This window comes from Apodemus sylvaticus, chromosome 23 (assembly GCF_947179515.1).
Source record: "Apodemus sylvaticus chromosome 23, mApoSyl1.1, whole genome shotgun sequence".
NCBI classification, from domain to species: Eukaryota; Metazoa; Chordata; class Mammalia; order Rodentia; family Muridae; genus Apodemus; species Apodemus sylvaticus.
This window is the reverse complement of record NC_067494.1, coordinates 2143335-2170744: the sequence shown is the minus strand read 5'-3', so window position 1 is coordinate 2170744 and position 27410 is coordinate 2143335. Positions and strand designations below refer to the sequence as shown.

The 27410-nt window shown below is 39.2% G+C and overlaps 1 protein-coding gene across 1 annotated transcript in view; it reads right to left on the bottom strand.

Annotated features, from left to right (window-relative positions):
* Window positions 1–27410, bottom strand: part of Nkain2 (sodium/potassium transporting ATPase interacting 2) — a 750666-nt gene that overhangs the window by 68206 nt on the left and 655050 nt on the right. The window lies entirely within an intron of this gene.

Below are 27410 nucleotides of genomic sequence, written 5' to 3'. Positions count from 1 at the left end.
TACTTTGTCAAAGATCAAGTAACCACAGGTATGTGGGTTCATTACTGGGTCTTTGATTCTATTCCATTGATCTACCTGTCTGTCATTGTACAAATACCATGCAGTTTTTATCACTATTTCTCTGCAGTACAGTTTGAGGTCTGAGATGCTGATTCTGCCAGAAGTTCTTTTATTGTTGAGAATAGGTTTCATTATTCTGGATTTTTTTTTTTATTATTTCAGATTAATTTGAGAATTGCTCTTTCTAACACTATGAAAAATTGAGTTGGAATTTTGACGGGGATTGCATTGAATCTGTAGATTGCTTTCAGCAAGATGTCCATTTTCACTATATTAATCCTGCCAATTCATGAGCATGGGAGATATTTCCATCTTCTGAGATCTTCTTTGATTTCTTTTTTGAAGTTCTTGTCATACAGATCTTTCACTTGCTTGGTTAGAGTCACACCAAGGTATTTTATGTTATTTGTGACTATTGTGACAGGTGTTGTTTCCGTAATTTCTTTCTCAGCCCGTTTATTCTTTGAGTAGAGAAAGGACACTGGTTTGTTTGAGTTAATTTTATATTCAACCACTTTGCTGAAGTTGTTTCTCACTGTAGGAGTTCTCTTGGGGAATTTTTGGGGTCATTTAAGTATACTATCATATCATCTACAAATAGTGATACTTTGACTTCTTCCTTTCCAATTTGCATCCCTTTGACCTCCATTTGTTGTCTAATTGCTCTGGGTAGGAATTCGAGTACTATATTGAAGAGGTAGGGAGAGAGTGGACAGCCTTGTCTAGACCGATTTCAGTTGGATTGTTTCAAGTTTTCTCTCCATTTACTTTGATGTTGGCTACTGATTTGCTGTATATTGCTTTCATTATGTTTAGGTACGGGCCTTGAATTCCTGATCTTTCTAAGACATTTATCATGAAGGAGTGTTGGATTTTGTCAAATGCTTTCTCAGCATCTAATGAAATGATCATGTAGTTTTTTTCTTTGAGTTTGTTTATATTGTGGATTATGTTGATGGATTTACATATATTGAACCATTCCTGCATCACCGGGATGAAGCCTACTTGATGATCGTTTTGACGTTTTCTTGGATTCTGTTTGTGAGAATTTTATTGAGTATTTTTGCATTGATATTCATAAGGATAATCGGCCTGAAGTTTGGAGGGCTGATATTCAATATATACAAAGAACTCAAGAAGGTAGACTACAGAGAACTAAATAATCCTGTTAAAAATGGGGTACAGAGCTGCAGAAAGAATTCACAAGTGAAGAATACCAAATGACTGAGAAGTACCTACAGAAATGTTCAACATCCTTAGTCATCAAGGATATGCAAATCAAAACGATCCTGAGAACAGGGGGAGGGAAGGGGGCTGATGGGACTTTCGGGAGTGGGGGTCTAGAAAAGGGGAAATCATTTGAAATGTAAATAAAAAATATATCGAATAAAAAAAGGAATAATAATAATAATAATAAACAATCCTGAGATTCCACTTCACATCAGTCAGAATGTTTTTCTATGAGTTTAAGTAGTGGATTACATTGATGGATTTCCATATGTTCAACCATCCCTGCATCCCTGGGATGAAGCCTACTTGATCATTGTGAATGATCATTTTAATGCATTCTTGAATTCGGTTGGCAAGAATTTTATTGAGTATTTTTGCATCAACATTCATAAGGGAAATTGGTCTGAAGTTCTGTTTTCTTGTTTGGTCTTTGTTTGGTTTAGGTATAAACATATTTGTGGTTTCATAGAATGAATTGGGTAGTGTTCCATGTGTTTCAATTTGGTGGAATAGTTTGAAGAGTATTGGTATTAGGTCTTCCTTGAGGATCTCATAGAATTCTCCACTAAACCCACCTGGTCCTGGGCTTTTTTTTGGTTGGGAGACTGTTAATGACTGCTTCTATTTCCTCAGGGCTTTTGGGACCATTTACATAGTTTATCTGTTCCTGTTTTTTTTTATTATATATTTTTATTTTCTATATTCTTTGTTTATATTCCAAATGATTTCCCCTTTCCCAGTTCCCCCCTCCCCATATGTCCCATAAACCTTCTTCTCTCCACCCATTCTCCAATCACCTCTCTCCTTTTTCTCTGTCCTGATACTCCCCTCCAATGGTAGATCAAGACTTTCCAGGATCAGGACCCTCTCCTTACTTCTTCATGGGAGTCATTTGTTATGCTAATTGTGCCTTGGGTATTCAGGGCTTTTGGGCTAATTAATATCCACTTATCAGAGATTTCATTCTATGTGTATTCTTTTGTGATTGGGTTACCACACTTAGGATGATATTTTCCAGATCCAACCATTTGCCTAAAAATTTCATGAATTCATTGTTTTTAATTGCTGAGTAGTATTCCATTGTGTAAATATACCACATTTTCTGTATCCATTCCTCCATTTAGGGACATCTGGGTTCTTTCCAGATTCTGGCTATTATAAATAAGGCTGCTATGAACATAATGGAGCATGTGTCTTTATTGCATGCCAGGGAATCCTTTGGGTATATACCCAGGAGGGATATAGCAGGGTCCTCCAGAAGTGTCATGTCCAGTTTTCTGAGGAACCACCAGACTGATTTCCATAGTGGTTGTACCATCTTACAGCCCCACCAGCAGTGAAGGAGTGTTCCTCTTTCTCCACATCCTCGCCAACACCTGCTGTCTCCTGAGTTTTTAACCTTAGCCATTCTGACTGGTGTGAGGTGAAATCTCAAGGTTGTTTTGATTTGCATTTCCCTAATGACTAATGATGTTGAGCACTTAAGGTGCCACTCGGCCATCTGAATTTCTTCAGGTGAAAATTCTTTGTTTAGATCTGTACCCCATTTTTTAATAGAGTTATTTGGTTCCCTGGGGTCTAACTTCTTGAGTTCTTTGTATATGTTGGATATTAGCCCTCTCTCAGATGTAGGGTTGGTGAAAATCTTTTCCCAATCTGTTGGTTGATGTTTCGTCCTTTTGACAGTGTCCTTTGCCTTATAGAAACTTTGTAGTTTTATGAAGTCCCATTTGTCAATTCTTGATCTTAGAGCATAAGCTATTGGTGTTCTATTCAGGAACTTTTCCCCTGTGCCCATGCCCTCAAGGGTTTTCCCCAGTTTCTTTTCTATTAGTTTCAGTGTGCCTGGCTTTATGTGGAGGTCCTTGATCCACTTGGAGTTGAGTTTAGTACAAGGAGATAAGAATGGATCAATTAACATTCTTCTGCATGCTGACCACCAGTTGAACCAGCACCATTTGTTGAAAAGGCTATCTTTCTTCCACTGGATGTTTTCTGCTTCTTTGTAGAAGATCAAGTGACCATAGGTGTGTGGATTCATTTCTGGGTCTTCAATACTATTACCACTTTTCTGTCACTGTACCAATACCATCAGTTTTTAATACTACTGCTCTGTAATATTGCTTGAGGTCTGGGATATTGATTCCCCCAGAAGCTCTTTAACTGTGCACCCAGAGGCCAGTTAGGAGGAAGCAGTATGTTCTGGTGAGTCTGGCCCTGCAGAGCAGAGGATCCAGTCCTGAGGTCCCTGGTGGGAGCCTTCTGGTCTTCACTTTGGGATCGGGAACAGCCTGGGCCAAGACACCCCATCTCCAGGAAGTGCAAGAGGCCAGCTGTGCACCCAGAGGCCGGCTGGGAGGAAGCAGCATGCTCTGGTGAGTTCGGCCCTACAAAGCGTAGGATATTTACTGTCCCTTTAAGTTGGGAATCTTCGTTCTCTTCTATACCTATAATTCTTAGGTTTGGTCTTCTCGTTTTGTCCTGGATTTCCTGTATGTTTTGGGTCAGAACCTTTTAGCATTTTGCATTTTCTTTGACTGTTGTTTCCATCTCTTCTACGCCTGAGATCTCTCTTCTATCTCTTGTATTCTATTGGCAATACTCACATCTGTAATTCCTGACCTCTTTCCTAGGCTTTGCATTTCCAGGCTTGCCTCCATTTGTGTTTTCTTTATTGTTTCTACTTCCACTTTTAGGTCTTGAATCACTTTATTCAATTCATTCACCTGTTTACCTGTATTTTCCTGTATTTCTTTCAGTGAGTTATTGATATCCTCCTTAAAGGACTCTATTATCTTAATGAGATAGGATTTTAGGTCAGCTTCCTGATATTCAGCTGTGTTCTTGTATTCAGAGCTTGCTGTGGTGGGAGAACTGGGTTCTGATGATGCCCATGTATATTGGCTTCTGTTGCTTATGGTCTTGTTCTTACCTTTTGCCATCTGGATATCCCTCGTGTTTGTTGGTCTGGGTGATTGTCTGGGTGGGAGTCTGCCTTTTTTGACCCTGGGTTGCTTCAGGTCTCCTGGTTGGCCTGCAGACCACCTATGGGGCCTCGCAATGGGGGGCTCTTTACAGGGGCAGAGAGGCAGCTGATCTGTTGTTGCCCTGGCTGCAGTAGATCTCCTAGGAGACCTTTAGACTATTGGATCAACATCTCTGAGTGCAGTGAGTTCTCAACTCCTCTGAGTGCAGCTGGCTCTTTTGGATGGATCTGGATATAATTGTCTTCACTGGAGCAGGCCAGCCAAGAGTCTGCCCCAGCAGAAAAGACTGGGGGCATATGGGATGGAAGGGGATTGGTATTTAGGAGGGTGTGTTTTTTGATGGCTGATAAGTCCTGAGTCTGCAGGGCTGGCAGCAGCAGCTCTGGGACTCTGGAGTTGGGGGGGGGGGAGGTTTTCTTACCAACTGCTCTGAGTGCAGTGGGAAAGGAGATGGTGTCTTCACTGGAGCAGAGCAGCCAAGAGTCTGCCCCAGCAGAAAGGTGTGAGTTTGTTTTGAATGATGCTGTCTAGAGTTCACTCTATGTGAGTTTAGAGGTTCGTGAGTATTTTGTAAATTAAATGTAGAAAGTTCTCACTCTTTATTCCTTATGAATGTACACATATATATACATATGTGTACAGTGTACATATATATATACATATGAGTGCAGTGAGTTCTCAACTCCTCTGAGTGCAGCTGGCTCTTTAGGATGGCTCTGGATATAATTGTCTTCACTGGAGCAGGCCAGCCAAGAGTCTGCCCCAGCAGAAAAGACTGGGGGCATATGGGATGGAAGGGGATTGGTATTCAGGAGGGTGTGTATACATATATATTCACCACTGTCACCATTACATTTGTAAAGTCATGGATATTAGTCTCTTGGTTCCTTGATGCTCTGTTTACAGTGTTCATTACCTTCTCTGTTGCCTAAAAGGTGATTTCTGTCTCCTGTCATCAAGCCTAAATATTTTTCTCCCTTGGGACAAATTTTTCTTTTTCTAAGGCTGTTTTTTTTTTCTCTAGAAACTGCATTATTTTTCACTTCAAAAAAAGTTTCCAGTTTTTATAAATTGGCTCACCCTCAGAATTTATATTTATTCTCTGAGACCTGCCTAGAATTTTTCTTTTTTCTTTTGTTTTATCTCATTTGTTTATAAGTGGTTATTGAAGAGTTTCATGGCTGTTAATTTAAAATACTTGTCAGATAATCGCTTCCATTGATTCTCATTTTATTCATACTGAGACCCCTTCTTGGGTTGATGAGTTTTTTTTAATTGAAATTTAATTGAAACATGGACATTTAGGGTATTATGTTATGAGACTCTGAGCTTTAATTAACACTTTTGCTTGTGAAATTCATCCCATAAAATTTTGACAGCGGGAAGGAGAATTCCAGGTTGTTTCTTTCAAGTCAGGCTAGAAGTCCAGGATCTTCATTTGGACTCCATAAAGATTCAAAATAGGAAGGGCTTATCTTTAAGGCTGAGATGCAATGAACTGCCCTCTAACCAGTAGACCCTCACTGATAGCATCACAACTGAGATAGGTCAGGGAATACTTTGTTACTCCAACATGCCCCTACCAAACATTACAGGGTAAAGATAGTCCTTATTACTGCTGAGCATTGATCCATAGTCCTGACTCTGTTAAAATTTACTAACCCTTATATGAAGAAATAGGGGAGACTTCCTAATTCCTAGAATAAAGATCTACAGTCCTTGTTTGACTTTTTGGCCTCCAAAGCCTGGCCATGTAAGAAGTCTTTGCTCCCCGCTCTTTGCTGTGGTAACTGAGGAATGAGAATACAGTTGTTTTCTGCTTGTTTTTCCTGTAGTATTAGCTGAAGAACAGGTGATTCCTTATTAAACTGTTTTCTGCCACCCTGCCTCTTTCCTAGTCCTTTGGCTAAAGAGAGCAGGCTTCCCCAAAGGCTTAGGACACAATAGACTCTGAGCTGTTCAAGTCTGAATCTAGTATATACAAGACCAAGATAACATAGGAGGGATAAGAAATGAGAAAGGAAATAAGGGAGGGAAGAAATGAAAGAGGAAGAAAGGGGATTTACAAGGGGAATTTACCTTGTATTCTTCTCCTTGGAGAACAAGTTCCCTTATTAGTACTGATATTTCTACCTCTTAGGCTCTTATATTGGCTGCACATTTGATGCTCAGCTTTTGACTTGTGCTTAGAAGGGCTGAGGAAAAGAATTGTTTCAACAAACCCATCTTTCTAAAAACAAATGTTCGAACTATAATATTTTAAACACCAAAGTCATTGCATGATTATCAAAATTCAATATTTCTATATATCTGCCAAAGGTTTGTCTTCCCTTGTACCTCTCAGCTTCTAAGAGACTGTCTAGGACATCTAACCATAGCTTAGTCTGTGACACAAAAGAGAATGTTAATCTCATTTATCTCTCTAGAGATTTCCTTCCTGTCAGTAATGTCGGGATGATGGGTAACACTTCATTGGGTGATTTCAGAGTGAACAAATATTATTGGATCCATGAAGATGGCAGGGTGAGTGAACTATAAAATGGTTTAGACTTAAGTGCACTTCAACACAAATACTTTGTTTACTCCTAAGTGAATAGCCATTCCTGCCTCTGGTACAATATCAAGTGAATCTTCCTTTTTTATTTGATTTATATAAAAAGAAGAAACAAAGTAAAAGACATTTCTCTTTTCTTGAGATTCACGTACTCTTGTTTTATGCATGTAGTGTTTTGCCTTCATGTATGTCTGCATGCCATATGCATGAGTGTCTAGACTTCTCAGAGGCCAGAAGACTATCTCATCTATTGGAACTGTAATTACCGATGGTTTGAGCCACAAGAGCATTCAGTGCTCTTAAGTGCTGAGCACTAGTCCTTACTTCATTTTAATTACAGTAACTCATGTCTGTAACAATTCGTTCTCTTCGAATGTTCAGACGGCCTCTGAACTAGGCTCTCTTCCTCCTCCCTAACCATAGTGCTTATTTCCCAGTTCTTTTCTGAATACTTCTTAGGAAATTTTGCCTCCATGTCCTTTACCCACAGTCTTCTCTCCCAAAGTCCTTATGCATATGTGGATTTGTCTCAGCATGCCAGCCTACAACATTTTCTTTAGAAAGGAACAAACAGGTAGATACTGAAACCATGCTCTGCTGTTTACAGCACATTTTTCTTCAATAGTTGAAAACTAGTCACAATCTGATGTTCTTCAGTGCATGGAGAATTATACAGGGTCTACATCTGCCCCATAAAATCCAGCACATAGAAGTAACTCTTGGTTTATGCAACAACTTGAATGAATTTACCCTTTCACTTTTTGAAAAGAGCCAATTCATGGGCTAGAGAGATGACTTAGTGATTGAAAGAGGTTGCTGCTCTTTCAGAGGACCCAGGTTCACTGGAACCCGCATGGCAGCTCACAACTGTCTGTAAGTTCTGTTCCAAGTGATTTGACACCATCACAGAGACATACATGCAGGCAAAGTCCCAATGCACATAAAAACAAACAAACAAACAAACAAACAGACAAACCATATTTGTTTTAAAAAGCCAATTCCAAAATTTTATATTATTTAATTTTTTTTAAATTTATGTGTAAGTGTCATTCATGTGAAGGCAGTTTCCATGCCTGCTGAAGCCAGAAGACAGCAGATTCCCCTGGAACTAGGGTGGTAGATGATTCTGAGCCACCCTCCATGGGTGCTAGAAACTGAACTCTGGTCTTTCAATGGAGCAGTAAGCGCTCTTAACCACTGAGCTATCTCTCAAGCTTTCTAAACTGTATATTATTTAGTTCCACTTATATAACATATTTTGTCTGTTTGCTTGATTTAAAACACATATTCTTTGAATATGGACTAGGTCGCCCTTGAACTCCAGCCCTCTGCCTCCGGAGTAGACAGTTTTGTCCTATATTGCCTTAATCAGACTGTAGTCACTACTTGCTACTCTATAAAATTACACAAATCTAGATAGACTCGTGGTTGCTGGAGGCAAAGAGGTGGGGGTTAGAGGAAGTAGATATGACCATAAAAGGTAACACAGAGCATCATTTCATTGGTAGAAAACCTGCACCTATAGCCCATCAATAGGAATAATAATATCTAAAGAACAATCCTTTCTTTCTTTTTAGAACACACAGTATTAGATTTCATTATGGCAATTTTCAAACAAAATTGTTTTTTGTTGATTGTTTTTTTTCTCCTACCTCCCCTCCCCTGACTGTATCCACTTAAATTTTTGTTATGATAAGTACTTTGATAAAAATCAACTTAGAAAAAGTGAAGAGATAACACAAGCAGTTAGCCACATCACATTCACATTCAAGAGCAAACAAAATAAATGTATCTTTGTTTATTTAGTGACTTCTAGCTTTCTTCTCACTTAGATTATTCAGGAAGCTTAGCCTAGGGAATGGTACTGCCCACATTGTTTGATATCAATTAATAATCGAGACAATCCTCCCATAGATATGCTCATAGGCTAGCATCAATTAGATAATTTAGAAATTAAGAACATCTTTCCAAAGGGAGGTGGGAATGTGTCATAATTCTACTTCAATTACAAACATCTATTTAAAAAGAGATTTTTTTTAAAAGAATGATATTAAGTTGTGTCAAGTTTCTGATTAAAACTAACCAGCAACATATATACCTTGTCAAATTGACTTTCAAAACATTACTTTAAGGTTTTGCATCTCATATCACCAAAGTCACATTTAATTTCATAATATAAAATTTAGTCCAACTCCTTAAAGCTCCCAGAGTTTTCAAAAATTCCAACACTTCAAAAGTCCAAAAACTCTGTGATAGTTCAAAATCTCTTAACTGTGGGCTCCTATAATAATCAAAGCAAAACATATAAGTATTCTTGTTCCAAAAAGGAAAACTAGGTTGTCTTAGTCATGGTTTCTATTCCTTCACAAACATCATAACCAAGAAGCAAGTTGGGAAGGAAAGGGTTTATTCAGCTTACACCTTCCACATTGCTGTTGATCACCATAGGAAGTCAGTACTGGAACTCAAGCAGGTCAGTAAGCAGGAGCTGATGTAGAGGCCATGAAGGGATGTTTCTTACTGGCTTGCTTCCCCTGGCTTGCTCAGCTTGTTCTCTTATAGAACCCAAGACTACAAGCCCAGGGATGGCACCACCCACCATGGGCCTTCTGCCCTTCATCACTAATTGAGAAAATGCCCACAGCTGGATCTCATGGAGGCACTTCCCCAACTGAAGCTCCTTTCTCTGTGATAACTGCAGCCTGTGTCAAGTTGACACACAAAACCAGCCAGTACAAGGGTGTAAAAACAATCACACCAACTAAAACTCAAACCCACAAGTGTAAATCCATGTCCAACCTCTGAGACCCATTCTTAATGTAATTTTCAGGAATCTAGAGGGCTTGGGTATCCACACCTCCCAATCTTTGCCTTCTGCAGAACAACATAATGTCCCTCCTAGTCCAGCTGCATTCCACACTTCCTCTTTCTTTGGTGGGAACTTCAATGGTCCTATCTTCAAAATCCTGGGATCTCGGTTGTCACCAAGGCTTCATCTTCACCACTGGCCTCTCTTAGGTATTATGACCCTGCCACAAGGTACCATGTCTCATCTGTTTTTTTATGATTATCTCAACCTTTCATTTTCCATGCTTTCAAAACCAGAACCCTATGAGATATTCTTAGAATATCTCCAAGTTCTGCTTCTAGCTTGAGATGCAGCCTGGTCTCTTTGAATCAGTATCTGGGTGCTAATTATGAATAAATCCTCTCCCACTGTTCCAATGAAGTGCAGATTTCAGCTCAATGATTCTGATCTATCAAGCAGAGTTTGATTTTCAGCTTCAGCTAGACACATTTATTCTTAGACAAGAATTCTCACACTAGTGGCCTCTCATCTAGTTCATATTAAAGTCCCTGACCCCCTCAGAAACATCATGATCTGAGTCTTCCATTTTCATATTTCTGCATTTGCTTCTCCCCAGCCCAAGTACTCACTGTAACGGCTCATTAAACTTTGTCTAAAGTAGTCATTAGTTAGTGAGTTTTCATGACATCTCCAAAGTCTCTATATTTCCTGACACCTTTTGGTGTCTCTTATTGAGTTTAGCCTATATACTTTCACACTCCTTATTTACTATATCTAGGCATTCAAATAATGACCTACATTTTAGGGCTATCCTGCAACATTTGAGCCTATATAACATTTAATTTAATGTTTTTCCAATCCACTGATTTTCATGAAAATTTCAATTGTCTTTATAACTGAGTAAACACTTCATTGTGTACATAGTACCCTTCATTCTGTTCATTTTTTTAATGGCCACCAAGGTTGGTTCCATTTCCTTGCTATTCTGAAGGGAGCAGCCATAAACATGGGTGTAGCTATCTCTATGGTAGGACACAGAGTCCATTGATTATACCACTCAGGAGTGGAATACATGGGTCATACAGTGGTGCTCTTTGTAGTTGTTTTAGAAACCTCCATGCTGATTTACATAATGAATGTGTAAGTTTATATATAGTTTTTTCCAATGGGTGTACTAGCTTACATATGAAACATGTTGTTGTTGAGGGAAAAATGTCAAGGAGATACAGGATTTACTATGACTTTTTTTTCTAATTGCATGTTATCTCACAATAAAAAATTTAGTAGAAATCAGTAACTTTAGTTTAAAAACCTTTTATATAAATTATAAATAATTTAAGCAAACTACTGTACTTGCTTTTCAAAATACAAAGACATATTTAATTTAGAGCCTTCAGGTCAATATGCAGCTACACAAGAGTTTTTGATAGTGTTATGAGATCATTAGTCATCTTCTACCTGTGTTCAGGGCTGGGGGTGGTGGCAAACACTGCTCTGTTATGTGCATTTAACTCATATTCTAAATGAGTTAGTTCCATGTTTCACTCAAATCAGTCCCTTTCTGTTCAGAATTTATAGTTCAACTGCTCTGAGCCTACAACTTAAATAGTGGGAATTTGAACAGGGCATATTATGTACTTGCGGAGTACACTTTTACATTGTTGATGATTTTTACCCACTCTTTCAAAAAAATCATATTCTCTAGATTGCTTCAGCAAAGATGTCTAATGATTATATCAATGATATTAATAGAGAGCCTTTAAAGAGATATTTCACTGTGTGGGCTGGTATGTCATCTTGGCTGTCCATCAGACAGTTCTTATTTCATAATATTTGACCGGCAGGACCATTATGTTCCAGGTTTTCTTGCTATGAGTAATTGAGGTAGAGTTATCAGCTTACAGTCATTCATGAATGATTGCCTTTAGGGTTATTGTGAATGTTCACAGCCCTCTGGGCCTTAAAAAGATTCTCCGTCTATGAGAAACATATTTCAATAACAGCCTTTCAGCATTGTGCTGCATCATCAAAAATGACTGTATTAGGCACATATGAAAAGATTAAATAAAAGTAGACACACTTGCAAACTCGCATTATCTACTGAAGGCTGAGAAATGGGCTGACCCAAATGGGATTGCTGCCTCAGCTGATCATCTCTTTTATAACTTGTTCTCTGGAGCCTGGTTGATGTCTTCTGTCCAAACTTACCAAGAATGGATCCAATTTCAAATAGGTCTTATATATTACTAGTAATATTAACAGGTCAGGACATATTCAGGCATCATGAAGGATGGATGATAAAATTTAAATGTCATCACGGCTAAAATTTCTCTCAGAGTTGAAATATCAGATTACTTTTACAAATTGCATTGAGAACACTGGTTCAACAATTCTACATACCTGCCTGTGGGGAGTTGGTGAAAGGAAAAGACAGTGTGTTGCCAAATGAGTCCTTTCACAAAGCTGATCACTGAAAATAATTGGGAAATGTAAAAATCTACTACTACCTCCATACCCTTGTAATAATAAATTAACTTTACACTTGTACATTTGAAATGCACAGTAGAATCGCTTCTGATGAATGATTCGAGGCAGAAAGCACAGTTTAAAAATGCCATTTGAAGAGTAAATAGTCAGTAGTGCTATACAAAGTGAACAAAATCAGCACATAAACGAATTTCCTGAGAGGTGAACAGTACAGGATGGCGAATTTTTATCTTAGAGATAATAGAAAACTTAAAGCAACATTTCTAGGGAAAAAGTGAGACACTGATAAAGATTACGTTAGCTCATGCTCGACATTTTAACATTTCTGAACAAGGCTGCAATGATCAGTGCTTTTTCCAGAAGTGAGTGGCCTTCTAGTGATGACAAATCATACTAAGATAATTGTTCTGATGAGAAGAGGGTAGAGAACTACTTGCATTAGGTATATACCTGTGGGGAAAGAAAATGCCAAGACTGTATTAACCTTTCAGTTGTATGTCAGAATTAATGTGTTAGGAGCTAAGGAGCATGTCGTACACCTAGAACTTCAGTGTACAGAAGTAAACTTCAAGAAATGGTGGGATGCCTTCATGGTAATAGTATAGAGATCACACTCTGTCTCACACCTTTTTCAAGACACAGGCTCTAAATGAACAAGACAGAGATCAGCTGTGAACTGGGAGGCAGTTTGAACAGGTACACCTAAGGGTGTCTCACCCTTAGTCCCATTTTGCTTCATCAGTGCTTTTCCTAGAAGTGAGTGGCCTTCTAGTGATGACAAATCAGCTACTAATTGTTCTGATGAAAATAAGTTTACAACTTAGAGAAGACTAGTAACCTAATGATCATGTGGTAATTATATGGAGGATCCTAACTGATCACACTGGTCTGGATTATCTGAAGGAAATTTCTGTATGTAGAATAAAGGAGATGGACAGCCCCATTTTTTCCTGGGCTTGCCAATAGACACTATTTATCTAAATACTCTCAATGTTACTATAGTTAAAGTGAGATGTCATAGAATTGTGACTACATTGTGGAGGGCAGGGAGTACAAGACACAAATACAGAACTAAGAGCTCATAGTATACTCACAGGAAACACTTGAATGGTGATAATGATGATGGTGATGAAATTCCCCATGCAAACTGATGTTTGATTGCTTCTTGAGAATCCAGATGATTTCCATGATCACTCCATACATGTTTATATAAACTGCTTAGTAATTTGAGAATCAGAAATGGAAGATGTATTTTGTTTAAGAAGCATTTGCTAAAGGACAGCACAGACCCCTCACTGCTCATAATCAGTTAATAAATATTGTGCTCTTTATCTTCCTTAAGAGAACTCTATTGAAATGTAGACAACTGGAATGGTAAATAAGACATTCTATTTGATCTTGGGAGCTATCTACCATGTCTATAATTGCACAGGTGTATGCCAGAGGTTGATGGTCTTTGTGCAGTCACAAGTTGTCTCTTTACTAACACTTAGTATGTTAGAATCTCCCCCAGCTGTTGTACCAATTTGCAACCCCACCAGCAGTGGAGGAGTGTTCCTCTTTCTCCACATCCTCTCCAACACCTGCTGTCTCCTGAATTTTTAATCTTAGCCATTCTGACTGGTGTAAGGTGAAATCTCAGGGTTGTTTTGATTTGCATTTCCCTAATGACTAATGAAGTTGAGCATTTTTAAAGATGCTTCTCCGCCATCCGAAGTTCTTCAGGTGAGAATTCCCTGTTTAACTCTGTACCCCATTTTTTAATAGGGTTGTTTGGTTTTCTGGAGTCTAACTTCTTAAGTTCTTTATATATATTGGATATTAGCCCTCTATCTGATGTAGGATTGGTGAAGATCTTTTCCCAATTTGTTGGTTGCCGATTTGTCCTTTTGATGGTGTCCTTTGCCGTACAGAAACTTTGTAATTTTATGAGGTCCCATTTGTCAATTCTTGATCTTAGAGCATACGCTATTGGTGTTCTGTTCAGAAATTTTCTCCCTGTACCAATGTCCTCAAGGGTCTTCCCCAGTTTCTTTTCTATTAGCTTCAGAGTGTCTGGCTTTATGTGGAGGTCCTTGATCCATTTGGATTTGAGCTTAGTACAAGGCGAAAAAGATGGATCAATTCGCATTCTTCTGCATGCTGACCTCCAGTTGAACCAGCACCATTTGTTGAAAAGGCTATCTTTTTTCCATTGGATGTTTTCAGCCCCTTTGTCGAGGATCAAGTGGCCATAGGTGTGTGGGTTCATTTCTGGATCTTCAATCCCGTTCCATTGATCTGTCTGCCTGTCACTGTACAAATACCATGCAGTTTTTAACACTATTGCTCTGAAGTATTGCTTGAGGTCAGGGATACTGATTCCCCCAGAATTTCTTTTGTTGCTGAGAATAGTTTTAGCTATCCTGGGTTTTTATGTTATTCCAGATGAATTTGTTAATTGCTTTTTCTAACTCTGTGAAGAATTGAGTTGGGATTTTGATGGGTATTGCATTGAATCTGTATATTGCTTTTGGCAAAATGGCCATTTTAACTATATTGATTCTGGCGATCCATGAGCATGGGAGGTTTTCCCATTTTTTGAGGTCTTCTTCCATTTCCTTCTTCAGAGTCTTGAAGTTCTTGTCATACAGATCTTTCGCATGTTTGGTAAGATTCACCCCAAGATACTTTATACTGTTTGTGGCTATTGTGAAGGGGGTCATTTCCCTAATTTCTTTCTCAGCCTGCTTATCCTTTGAGTATAGGAAGGCCACTGATTTGCTTGAGTTGATTTTATAACCTGCCACTTTGCTGAAGTTGTTTATCAGCTGTAGGAGTTCTCTAGTGGAGTTTATTGGGTCACTTAGGTAGACTATCATGTCATCTGCAAATAATGATAGTTTGACTTCTTCCTTTCCAATTTGTATCCCTTTGACCTCCTTATGTTGTTGAATTGCCAGAGCTAGTACCTCAAGTACAATATTGAAAAGATAAGGAGAGAGGGGGCAGCCCTGTCTAGTCCCTGATTTTAGTGGGATTGCTTCAAGTTTCTCTCCATTTAGTTTGATGCTGGCTACCGGTTTGCTGTATATTGCTTTTACTATGTTTAGGTATGGGCCTTGAATTCCCGTTCTTTCCAAGACTTTAAGCATGAAAGGATGCTGAATTTTGTCAAATGCTTTTTCAGCATCCAATGAAACCACTCTGGAAATCAGTCTGGTGGTTCCTCCGAAAACTGGGAACCTCACTTCCAGAAGATCCTGCTATACCACTCCTGGGCATATACCCAGAGGATTCCCCACCATGTAATAAGGATACATGCTCTACTATGTTCATAGCAGCCCTATTTATAATCGCCAGATGCTGGAAAGAACCCAGGTATCCCTCAACAGAAGAGTGGATGCAAAAAATGTGGTATATCTACACAATGGAGTACTATTCAGCCATTAGAAACAATGAATTCATGAAATTCTTAGGCAAATGGATGGAGCTACAAAACATCATACTAAGTGAGGTAACCCAGACTCAAAAGGTGACTCATGGTATGCACTCACTAATAAGTGGATATTAACCTAGAAAACTGGAATACCCCAAACATAATCCATACATCAAATGAGGTACAAGAAGAAAGGAGGAGTGGCCCCTTGTTCTAGAAAGACTCAGTGAAGTAGTATAGGGCAAAACCAGAACGGGGAAGTGGGAAGGGGTGGGTGGGAGGACAGGGGGAGAAAAGGGGGCTTATGGGACTTTCGGGGAGTGGGGGACTAGAAAAGGGGAAATCATTTGAAATGTAAATAAAAAATATATCGAATAAAAAAAAAAGAATCTCCCCCAGCAACAATTCTGCCAAAAATCTATCTGGAATATACTAGTTATCACCGTCTAGACTGTAACTTAGCATCCACTTAGGAGTCCATTTGCAGAACCAGGAACTGAGTAAGAAATGCAGTCTAAAAAGTAACAAATATCACGAGAAAAGCTGCAAGCTTGACCATACCCTTTCTGACCCTGTATGTCTTGGCCTGACAAGCAGGTATGCGACTTGGCTTTGTATCACTGCTGATTTCTCACAGCCTAGCATTCTTGACTAGGCTGGTTGGTAAAATGCAAGAAACTTCAAATTACCCTACTCTAATAAATTTTCTTAAAAAGCATTTTTTCTTTTGACAAGATAACAGTATTAAACACATGTTAGACGACAAACACAATTATAAAAAATACATTATGAGTTAAGTAAAAATGTACGTAATTTGTTAATTATATAAAAATGTCAGTAAGAGTGGTGCTCCTGCTGTGCTAAGCAAAAAAGCAAAAGATAAAAGAGCTTGACATATACCAGCTAGTACCTCAAGATGTTAGAGTAAACAGAAATGTATTATTAAGGCTTTAAAAATCCAGCTAGTAGAAATCTTTGAGCAATTGGTTACTTTTTCATGACATCTGTTGGATCCAGCTATATGCTCTATAGAAAGCATTTGTGCAGCATTCAAGGAAGCTTTCAGTGGAAGCAAACCACTTGCTATGTTACATGGCCAAGGCAGATGACTGAAATTAAGGCGGTAGCATTAAAGAAAAGCCCTAAGGCCGTAAGCTGTGAGCTGGAGAAGGCACAAATTTGAAGACCATTTTCTTTCTGGAAGTAATTTCAAAAGGCAGAAGACTGAACTGAAATGCCGTTTAAAAGGTCCACGGGTAATAGTATGACCTAGCTCGGCTAGGACATTGTGGAGTCAGAACCTGGCACTTCTCTTACTGTTTCTGAGTTCCCTTTCTCTCTTCCTATCCAACTTCCCTCTTTCCTTCCTTCCTTCCTTCCTTCCTTCTTTCCTTCTTTCCATCTTTCCTTACTTCTTTCCTTCTTTCCTTTTTTCCTTCCTTTCTTTCTTCTTCCTTCCTTTCTCTTTACTTCATTTCCAGCTCTTTATCACAGCCCTAGAGTGAATCAGGACCTTACGTATTCTAGGCTCTGCCATTCCAATGTTGTTTCTTTATTCATTACGCATTTTTATTACCTCTAGTAAGTTTTATAATAGTTCTTCTTCGCCCTACTCTCCTCCCCCCTCTCCTCCCCCCTCTTGTTCTGGCCCCCAGATGGTTGTGAGCCATCATGTGGTTGCTGGGATTTGAACTCATAACCTCTGGAAGAGCAGGCAGTGCCCTTAACCATTGAGCCCTCTCACAAGCCCCATCCCTCCAGTTAATTTAAGATTTATATAAAAGTGAAAGAAATTATGTGAAACACCTGGTCACAAAGGAATATCATCAATGATGAAATAGTTACTGTCGTTTAGGAATGTATATGCTGAGTAACTGAAACTGTGCTTGTACATTTTCTTTTTATTCTTGTTTTGAGCAGTGTTAGAGATTTAACTGAGTGCATTGTATAATTGTAGGCAAGCATTCTACACTGAGCCATGTTACAAGATTTTTAAAATTTTAAAATGCTTAAATCCCCAAACCAACAAATGACATAAATATCTTTATATCCTGGTGTGAAACAGGAGATTGATAGTCAGATACAGAATACTCATAATATTCTGACTATGTGCTAACATCTTTATAGCTATTGTTCTAAACTAAAACCAACTTCTGATTCATGAAAAAGAAAACCAAAGCCCAGAAAACTCAACAGAGAGGCAGGACAGGATGTCAACCCATCTCTACAGATCTAAAATATAACTTCAACGTAGCACTGTTAACTTAGCCAACATGTGACACAGACTCCAAGAATAGAATACCAGGGTGAATTCACATAAGAAGCTAAAGTTAAGTTCGTGTACCATCACAGTTCAGAAATTTGAATACATAGAATAGAACTGTGCTGCGGAGTAACAGAGCTTTGAAATCAGCAAGAAACAAAATGATTCTGGTTTCAAAAGAGCCACAAAGTAGCTTGAGGTAGCTCAAGGGAAATCTGGGGATCTAGAGGGGAGAGGGCTCCTCCCACTCATTTAATTACCATCTGGGATCCTTTCAGAGGTCCCAACTTATCATGGTTTTATAGTCCTCCTCTGACTTGTTGGTGCTTACTTCTACAGCCTAGAGCAGGCTCCTTACGTTAGAACTGTATTGGTGAGCCACTAATTACCTTCAGCTTTCAACCAATGAGCAAAACAAACCTCATATTATGAGGGTAGTAGTAGGAGCCATTTTTTTTTTTTTTTTGTGGGTGGGAACTCTACTAAGGTTCCTGAACAGGCAGTTTCTTAAGTTAAATCCTGGCCATATAATCCAGCCATTGCAATTTTTTTACGAATTTATTTATTTATTTATTTATTCGATATAATTTATTTACATTTCAAATGATTTCCCTTTTCTATCCCCCCCCCACTCCCCGAAAGTCCCGTAAGCCCCCTTCTCTTCCCCTGTCCTCCCACCCACCCCTTCCCACTTCCCTGTTCTGGTTTTGCCGAATACTGTTTCACTGAGTCTTTCCAGAACCAGGGGCCACTCCTCCTTTCTTCTTGTACCTCATTTGATGTGTGGATTATGTTTTGGGTATTCCAGTTGACCATTAAAAAATGCTCAACTTCATTAGTCATTAGGGAAATGCAAATCAAAACAACCCTAAGATTTCATCTTACACCAGTCAGAATGGCTAAGATTAAAAATTCAGGAGACAGCAGGTGTTGGAGGGGGTGTGGAGAAAGAGGAACACTCCTCCACTGCTGGTGGGGTTGCAAATTGGAACAACCATTCTGGAAAGCAGTCTGGCGGTTCCTCCGAAAACTGGGCACCTCACTTCCAGAAGATCCTGCTATACCACTCCTGGGCATATACCCAGACGACTCCCCACCATGTAATAAGGATACATGCTCTACTATGTTCATAGCAGCCCTATTTATAATTGCCAGATGCTGGAAAGAACCCAGGTATCCCTCAACAGAAGAGTGGATGCAAAAAATGTGGTATATCTACACAATGGAGTACTATTCAGCCATTAGAAACAATGAATTCATGAAATTCTTAGGCAAATGGATGGAGCTAGAGAATATCATACTAAGTGAGGTAACCCAGACTCAAAAGGTGAATCATGGTATGCACTCACTAATAAGTGGATATTAACCTAGAAAACTGGAATACCCAAAACATAATCCACACATCAAATGAGGTACAAGAAGAAAGGAGTAGGAGCCATTCTAAGATCATGGTATCTCACCAACTGTTTTTCTTGCTCAGAAGAATGGATAGTGATGTTTTCAAATCTAACTCTTCATCCCCAACACTTGGGGCACCCTCCATTTTCTATATTAAAGTATTGACAGTTCACCCAATAAACACTTGCATAGTGTTTGAGACATTTATGTCTTTTTCACATGGCATTTCTTTACCATAAACAAAAATTACCACCCACACAATGAGTGCTATCATGAGGATTATAATAGTTCAAGCCTACCTGTCAGGGAAGCACTTCCTAAAGAGTAAGGCACAGAACGGCACTTCTTACTTTGTGCATTCATAACTCTCTGTCAATGAGACAACTTGTGAAGTCCATTCTGTCCTTTTATCATATGGGTTTTAGGAATCAAACTCAGGATATCAGATTTGGCAGCAAGTACATTTATACCCTTGAGCCATCTTGAAGCCCAAGGGTATTTATTATATCTAATACCACTCCATATTGATTTCTCCTTGTATCTAATCATTGGAACCACACATCACTCACATGTCTACTGTAACTACTGTTCTGATATTGATAACCAGAGAACTATTTTTATGGCTCTTGGACTTCTTCAAAACAGAAGCGCATGGCTTTGTGATTGTTATCTTTCATTGATAAAGACACATTAGGGGAGATTGATTCAACCTATTGCTGTACCTGTAACTGAATGGTTTAGTTGAATGTGAATATACATGTATCAGTTAACATTTGCCACATAGCAAAACAGCCTAGAATTCAGTGATTTTGAAATAATAGCAATTGTTCTTTGCTTATTGTTCTGTGCATGAGCTATATGGCCTGAGGACCATATTTGGTGGCCAATTTGTGTGGACATTCTTTTGGTGGAATTGGTTGGGTCCATGTAGGCATCTGTACTTGACTCTAATTACCTAGGAAGATTTTCTTTTCAAAAAAATCACTTTACATCCCTCTCACTACTCCCTCTCAGTGCCCTTCCCACAATCCTTCCCCTACTCTTTTTTCCCTTCTACCTGGAGAGGGTAGCCCCCCCCCCCCCGGGTATTCCCTGACCCTGGCACATAAAGTCTTTGGGGGTCTAGGCACTTCCTCTCCCACTGAGGCCAGATGAGGCCGCCCACCTAGAAGAATATATCCCACAGGTAGGCAATAGCTCTTGGGATATTCACAGCTACAGTTGTTCAGTATCTACACGAAGACCAAGCTACACTTCTGTTACATATGTGCAGGAGGCCTAGGTCCATCCAGTGTATTCTATTTGGTTGGCAGTTCATACTCCAAAAGCCTCAAGGGTCCAGGTAATAGGCTCTGTTGGTCCTCCTGTAGAGTTTCTATCCTTTTTGTGGCCCTCAACTCTTCCCTCCTATTGTCCCATAAGAGCCCCAAAGCTCCATCATCCACTGTTTGAATGTGGGTGTAGGCTGACTTATTTGGAGAGATTTTCATGGTTTGGCGAAGTGACAAAGGAAAATTACCAATATTTTCAATTCAGTAACCTGATTCAGCAATCTGCTCATCCATTGTTGGGTTAAATGGGGGTGTCCTGCATCTGCTTGAAGCTTGGGTCGCTCTGGATGCTGGAAGTGGGAAGTTTTGACTCTGCCTACCCCACACCACCACTGGGAGAGCGTCAGGCTATGGGAAGTCACAAGACCCTGCTCCAGGGGTGGGAGAGTGCACTCCAGGGACTGCCAGATTTGGCTGGGGTGGGGCAGGCGAACCTGGGCCTACATGGAAGCCTGGCTGTCTGCTTCTCAGGCTCCTGGGTACCCAGGTACAGCTAGATGCTGCTGAAGAGCTGAAAATGGAGTGGGGGGCCCGAGGACCTGATCTAGACCTGGGGCCAAAAGGGAAAAAGAGGGGCTCTGGCTGGGTTCTCTAGGGAGGAGAGTCTCTGGTTTGTTTGGCAGGCAGCTTGGCTTGGAGTGCTGAGAGTGCTGGGAGTGCTGAGAGGCTTTCTGTGGAAGACTAGGCAGCCTGCTCTTTAGGTGAAGGCCTGCATCATTGCTCTCCAACACATCACAATGAAAAGAGGCAGTCCATGGCTTTAAGGCATTTATTGGCATGGTCGCATCCTTTACCTGTGGATGGGTTTGGGCCTTATGTGACTGATGGCCACAGACATATGGAGAGTTGCGACCTTGTGTTGGGAGCCTGGTGTCCAGGAGTGTGGTAGAACGCCTACCGTCCCTTGCAGGGTCATCTCCTATAGGGTCATCGGAGTTTCCAACCTAGCTCTACCAGAAACTAGGCTGCCTTTCACAGTCCATGGCCTCACAATCCATTAGTAGAGACTGGTTTGGTCACATTGTTGCAGGGGCTGTGCTACACAAGTGTCCATCTTCAGGTTATCTGCTATTGTGTCAGTGTTAGCACCAGTGCTAGAGACAGAGCTCAGCAACCAAAGGGCCTTGCTGTGCTTCTAATATTGACATGATTGCAACCTTTACTTCGCAGGAGATCTCCCATAATGTCATGCCTTGTTATTAGCCCATCTGATAAAGGACATTACAGTTATCTGTAAATTAAGGTTACTATGAAAATTGGTTCTGTCAACATTTTTTCCAGGTCTTTCTGTAAACATGTATGTTCCTTTCTTTTGTAGAAATACAGGAGATGGGCCTGGAGAGATGGCTCAGCGATTAAGAGCACTGACTGTTCTTCTGAAGGTCCTGAGTTCAAATCCCAACATTCACATGGTGGTTCACAACCATCTGTAGTAAAATCTGATGCTCTCTTATGCCGTGTCTGAGGACAGCTACAGTGTACTTAGACATAATAATAAATAAATCTTTAAGCAGTATCGAGCAGGAGTGAGTGAGGCTGACCAGAGCAAGCAGAGCTGACCAGAGCAAGCAGAGGTCCTGAATTCAAATTTCCATCAGCCACATAATGGCTCACAACCATCAGTGCAGCTACAGCATACTCATATCCATAAAAAATGATATACAGGAACACCCAAGCCATGTGGCTCAAGAGTGAGTCCAGGGGAGGGACAGGAAAGGGCTTTGAAACACTAACTCACAGGCATGTTTGAGGACTAGAACAGATGGCAGTGAGGCCACAGCTTAGTGACAGTAAAAAAGGAAACAGACAAAAATGAAAACTGAGTTTTGGAAAGACCCTTTAACCTAACGTGTATATAATGCAAACTCTCTATAGGTCTGTGGCCATCAGTCACATAAGGATAACACTCCAAACCCCTCTACAGGTAAAGGACACAACCATGCCAATAAATGCCTAGCTCAATTGGTAGGACATGTGACTCTTAAAGGAATACCAACTAGTGCTTGTAAATCATCATGTAGGAACCTAAAACCGTGAAAATGGGCTGGGTTTCTTGAAACAGTGAGCAGGGACTATCAGCAGTGGGTTCTAGAATATAAGCTTCTCATTGCTCAAATTAGTTTTGATTTTATTTTTAGAGTTTTGGTGTATTTATTACATATAACACTCTTCTCAACTTCATTACACTAAAACATTAGTAAAGATTTACTGTCCTCATTGTCTTACATAAGCAAAACTTAGAATTGTAGGTATCCCAGAAACATTGGTCCAAGATGAGCTATCAAATCCCAATTCAGCTGAAAATAGAACTCCATTCCATATCTTTCCAAGTCTGTTCCTCCTATAGTGTCCTTCATTCATGTATCTCAGAATTCAACTTGTCATTCAGGTAAACAGTTCTCAGTGTCATTGTTTGTTTCTTCTCTTATCCAAGCTAATAGAAAACTTTAACTTCCTTTTTAAAAATGAGCCTTTACCCAACCTCTCACAACTGTCCCTGTCATTTGTGACACTCACCCAGTACTCTTACCTGGAACAGTCTCGTACCTCAGTTGATCCCTATCAATCATCTTCAGTCAGTTTTTCACATCTCTATTCCACATTTCACAAAGGAAAGCCAGATCATAACCCTCCCTCTTCCCCTGCTCCACCCTCAGTGACTTTGCATTACATACACGTTAGGTTAAAGGGTCTTTCAAAAACTCGGTTTTCGTTTTTTGTCTGTTTCCTTTTTTACTGTCACTAAGCTGTGGCCTCACTGTCATCTGTTCTAGTCCTCAAACATGCCTGTGAGTTAGTGTTTCAAAGCCCTTTCCTGTCCCTCCCCTGGACTCACTCTTGAGCCACATGGCTTGGGTGCTTTCTGTATAAACTCACTTTGAGGTCCTGGCAGACATAATGGTGGTATTCATTTTCCTCATCTCAGATGCCATTGCATTCCACCTTTACTCAGACATCGCCACAAGCAATAGGAGAGGCTTTAATTCCTTTTTTTGTACTGATTGCTTCAAGTCATTTCTGCTGTTTCCCCTTTCCACTAAATGTGCAGAGTTTGAGAACTGCACTCTTTATTGGAAACATTCTCTAAAAGACAAATTTTAGATATAGTCCTTAGAATTGTTTTTCTTCCCTTCCTAATTTTAGGTTCTTTAAAATATATTTATATATTCCTTATTTATAAATATTTCTTGTATTTCTGAGGTCTAATTTTGAGAAATACGTTTGTCAAACTAAATTCCATCTGGAACACCAGTTCTTTTTTTTTTCTTTCTCTAATTACTAGATCACTAACATTTTTCTCATTATATATCTTTCAGACATGATCAAGGACGGTGCAATATTGATTCCCTGAAAGAAACAGCAGAGCGAGAGAAAAAAAGAACAGAGGATACAATTATTTGTAGATGGGAAAAACAACAAAAAGGCATGTTGGAGAATGGTCTCTCTATGCAGTAGTTATTCTGGAGCATTGTCTTAAAATTGCAACAAGATTCTATAAGACCATATTTTCAGTTCTTTAACTTACCAGGTTAATGTGAACAGTGACTTACTATGATCCATTCAATTCCAATTTCTATTATGTTATATTTCTTATTATATTACATTAGAGAAATACAAAGAAACAGGTTTGTATAGGAATAGCATCAGCACTTTTAAGTAGAAAATGCTGCCTGCATTCCCCGCTTTCCCTGTCTTTATAGTTGCCATCATTTCAAACTATTCTTCCAGAAAAGTGATGCTGGATGACATCCTGTCTACTCACTTTACCACAATGACTTGGGATCTGTTGAAACCTCATTACTGGATGTCACCTTTGTATACTTGTGGGAATGTGGGTCCTATTAAAGCAGAAAATACTGAGTAAGAAACACTGTTCTGCAGGTTTTCAAGATACTTTCTGAAGGATGGCTGAGTTCTTCTAAAATTAGCCTGTCTTCTGTGCAGATCACTTTTCTGTTTAGGCAGTAGTCTTTAGAGCTTCGTTTTATATTCCTCAAATCTCAATCTATTTGTGACCAGGTGCACACTCATAAATACTTCCCCAGATAACCCTAATTCCCAACTAACATGGAATCAGCTTTCTCTAGCCTATACCATACTCAACCCCAATAGCCTCTTAAAAGCAAGAAAACCTTGCTGCTCTTCTACTCTGATTAATACATTCAATCTCAAGAGCGTTAGTGAAAAAATTGCTTACATTTCTGTAGTACCCATTCTGTGTGAGGCAGAATTTATTTGTAAAGCCCTTTATACCTCACAACCACTTTATAAAATAGGTATGATTATGTACCAATTTTAATTATGCTACATAAATATTATAATTATGTACCCCTGTAGAGATGAGAGGTCTGGGCCATAGGAAGTGTGAAGGCTTCACTACAGTCACCTGCTGATGAGTGGTAGAGCTGGAACCCCTGCATGAGTCTGGTTAATTCCACAGTCTATGCCCTGGACCTCTATACCACACTGCCAATATGGCTTAGGACATAAAAGACTCCATTATTTCAGACACTGTAGCTATTCATCTACACCTATGACATGCAGCTGGCCAGGAAAATAGTTATACTTTGTGAGCTTCTGAGTTTTAACATTTATTAAAATTATATTAGAAAAGTAGATTCTCTTAAAAATTTGACCATATAATGATACATTTATTTGTTAACATTTTATTACACAGGTAAACATTTTAGTCTTGCATCAAATATTTAAATTTATTACTGAAAATTTAATGGAAAACCTAAGACATTAACCTAAATTTTATATCTATATTTCCAGACTAGATGAAATAACCATTATATATGATAATATACAGGTTCCTGGCAGTAGAGACATTTTTTAAGAAGTAATTTAATTGAGAAAAAAATCTGTGTAGTGCAAAAAAATCTATAAATAATGGCCAGTCTCATCTGCTTGTAATTTGAGACGTCATATTCCAGCTACTGTTGGAGATACAGAAAAGCAGACACTACAGTTTTATGTTTTAAAATATAGTATAATACAAAATGTGCTAAAATTAGAGGCATAAGAGTAAGAATACAATAAAATAGAAATATAGAGAAATAAAAGGACACAGAAAAAGTAAGTGCAATATATTTGTGAGTTAAGAGGACAATCGCACACAATGACACCCACACACTCACACACAAGTATGTATTTCTTGTAACAAAGTGGACTAGAGACTGGACTTATGGTACTCTCTTGCATTGTTCTCCTGTAGATCTGCTCCCCTCATTTGCTGTGGAGGGCTCTGTTGAGTGACTTGTGTGATGATGGTAAAGATCTGTTGTAATTCACCATTGTATTCTCAGTTCTTCTAGCTTAGAATTTTTGCTCTTTTCAAACTGAAAGAATGTTGTCATCAGCAAAAAAAAAAAAAAAAAAAAAAAAAAACAAAACAAAAACAAAAAAAACCCCAAAAAACAAAAAAACAGTGTAGATTACTATTAAAAACAGAATAACATACTGTTCCATAGGTGACTGAAGTTTTCTATAAGATCAGAACATATATTATTTAGATATAGTTTTTGTAAGTTGTTCTGGGCCTGTAAGAGAGCTTAGTGGGTAAATGTGTTTCCTCCCAAACCTGATGACCTGAGTTCAACCACCAATTCCTATAGAGTAGAAGGAGAAAACTGAGTTCTAATAGTTTTCCTCTGACCCCCATATTTATTCTATTATATATGCACATGTATACATACACAGAGACTCACACATACACTGAATAAATGTAGAAGAAAGTAGTCTTTTATCAAATTCTTAGATAAAACTATAAATCCACTGGTTGAAAGTACAAGTTCCTCTAAGGAGGCCACAGACTCCTTTCATCTCAAGATAGCTTCATATGGGGCTCAGAATAGCTTGGTCACAAAAGCCTGTTGGGAAGTGGTGGGTTCAGGAAATTCACTTCTGAGTTCCATTTCTACATCTCTTAGACACTCTCCAAATACCTACTTTTGTTTCACTCTAAAAACTAATGAACTCATATTCCAAAACTCTATTTAGAAGAGATGGAGAAGTGTTTCTTTGCGGAAGATACACTGTGCTTAAATGTTCTAATTATCCAGTATTGACTTAATCCTATCTATGTGTTGTGTCCAAAGGTGGAAACACAAAAAGTTAAGGCAGGCTGCCAAGAAATAAATCATTTTCTTTTGTCCTCTCTAGAATGGGGAAATTTAATTTTAAAACTCTAGCAAATAATTCAGTAGAGTCCTCAGAGCTCAGTACTTGTGTGTTCAGCTGCCCACCAGATGATACTATTTTACAACATTGCCATCTAGACCCAGCTTTTATCTCTAAAACCTGGCTCTCCTGATGACTGACCTTACCAAGGACTCTGTTTCAAGGGGTGGTATGGCATCATTCTTCACTTTAAATCCAAAACCTGAACCCCTCCTCTCCTCTTTTCTTTTTCTCACACTGTAAAATCAATGCATCAGGAAATCAACCTGTGATTTCATTTCAAAATGCACCCAGAGTCTGACCTGCTGTGATCCTCTAGATTCAAACAGCCATTTCTCTCACTTGGGTGCTGTGACCCTGTGACCTTTGAATCTGCCCCCAACAATAGCTGCCCAGTTATTTGAAGGATAATGAAGACCATGTCTTTCCTCTATTGAAATCATCTGTGATCCTGTAGTCCAGCCAAAGCCAAGGTCAACATCATATAGTCACTTCTAAAAGTATCAGAATGTGTGTCTCTCCCACTCTCCCCTTGACCTGAATCTGAACTCTGTCTCCCTCATTAACACTTTTCTAACACCAGGTTCCAGACTGGTACTTGAACATACTGGTCCATTTTAGCTTTACAGAATGCATTTAAACTCTTTCAACTGTCATCTTCTGAACAAGGGTTACCTTGATCATCACTTT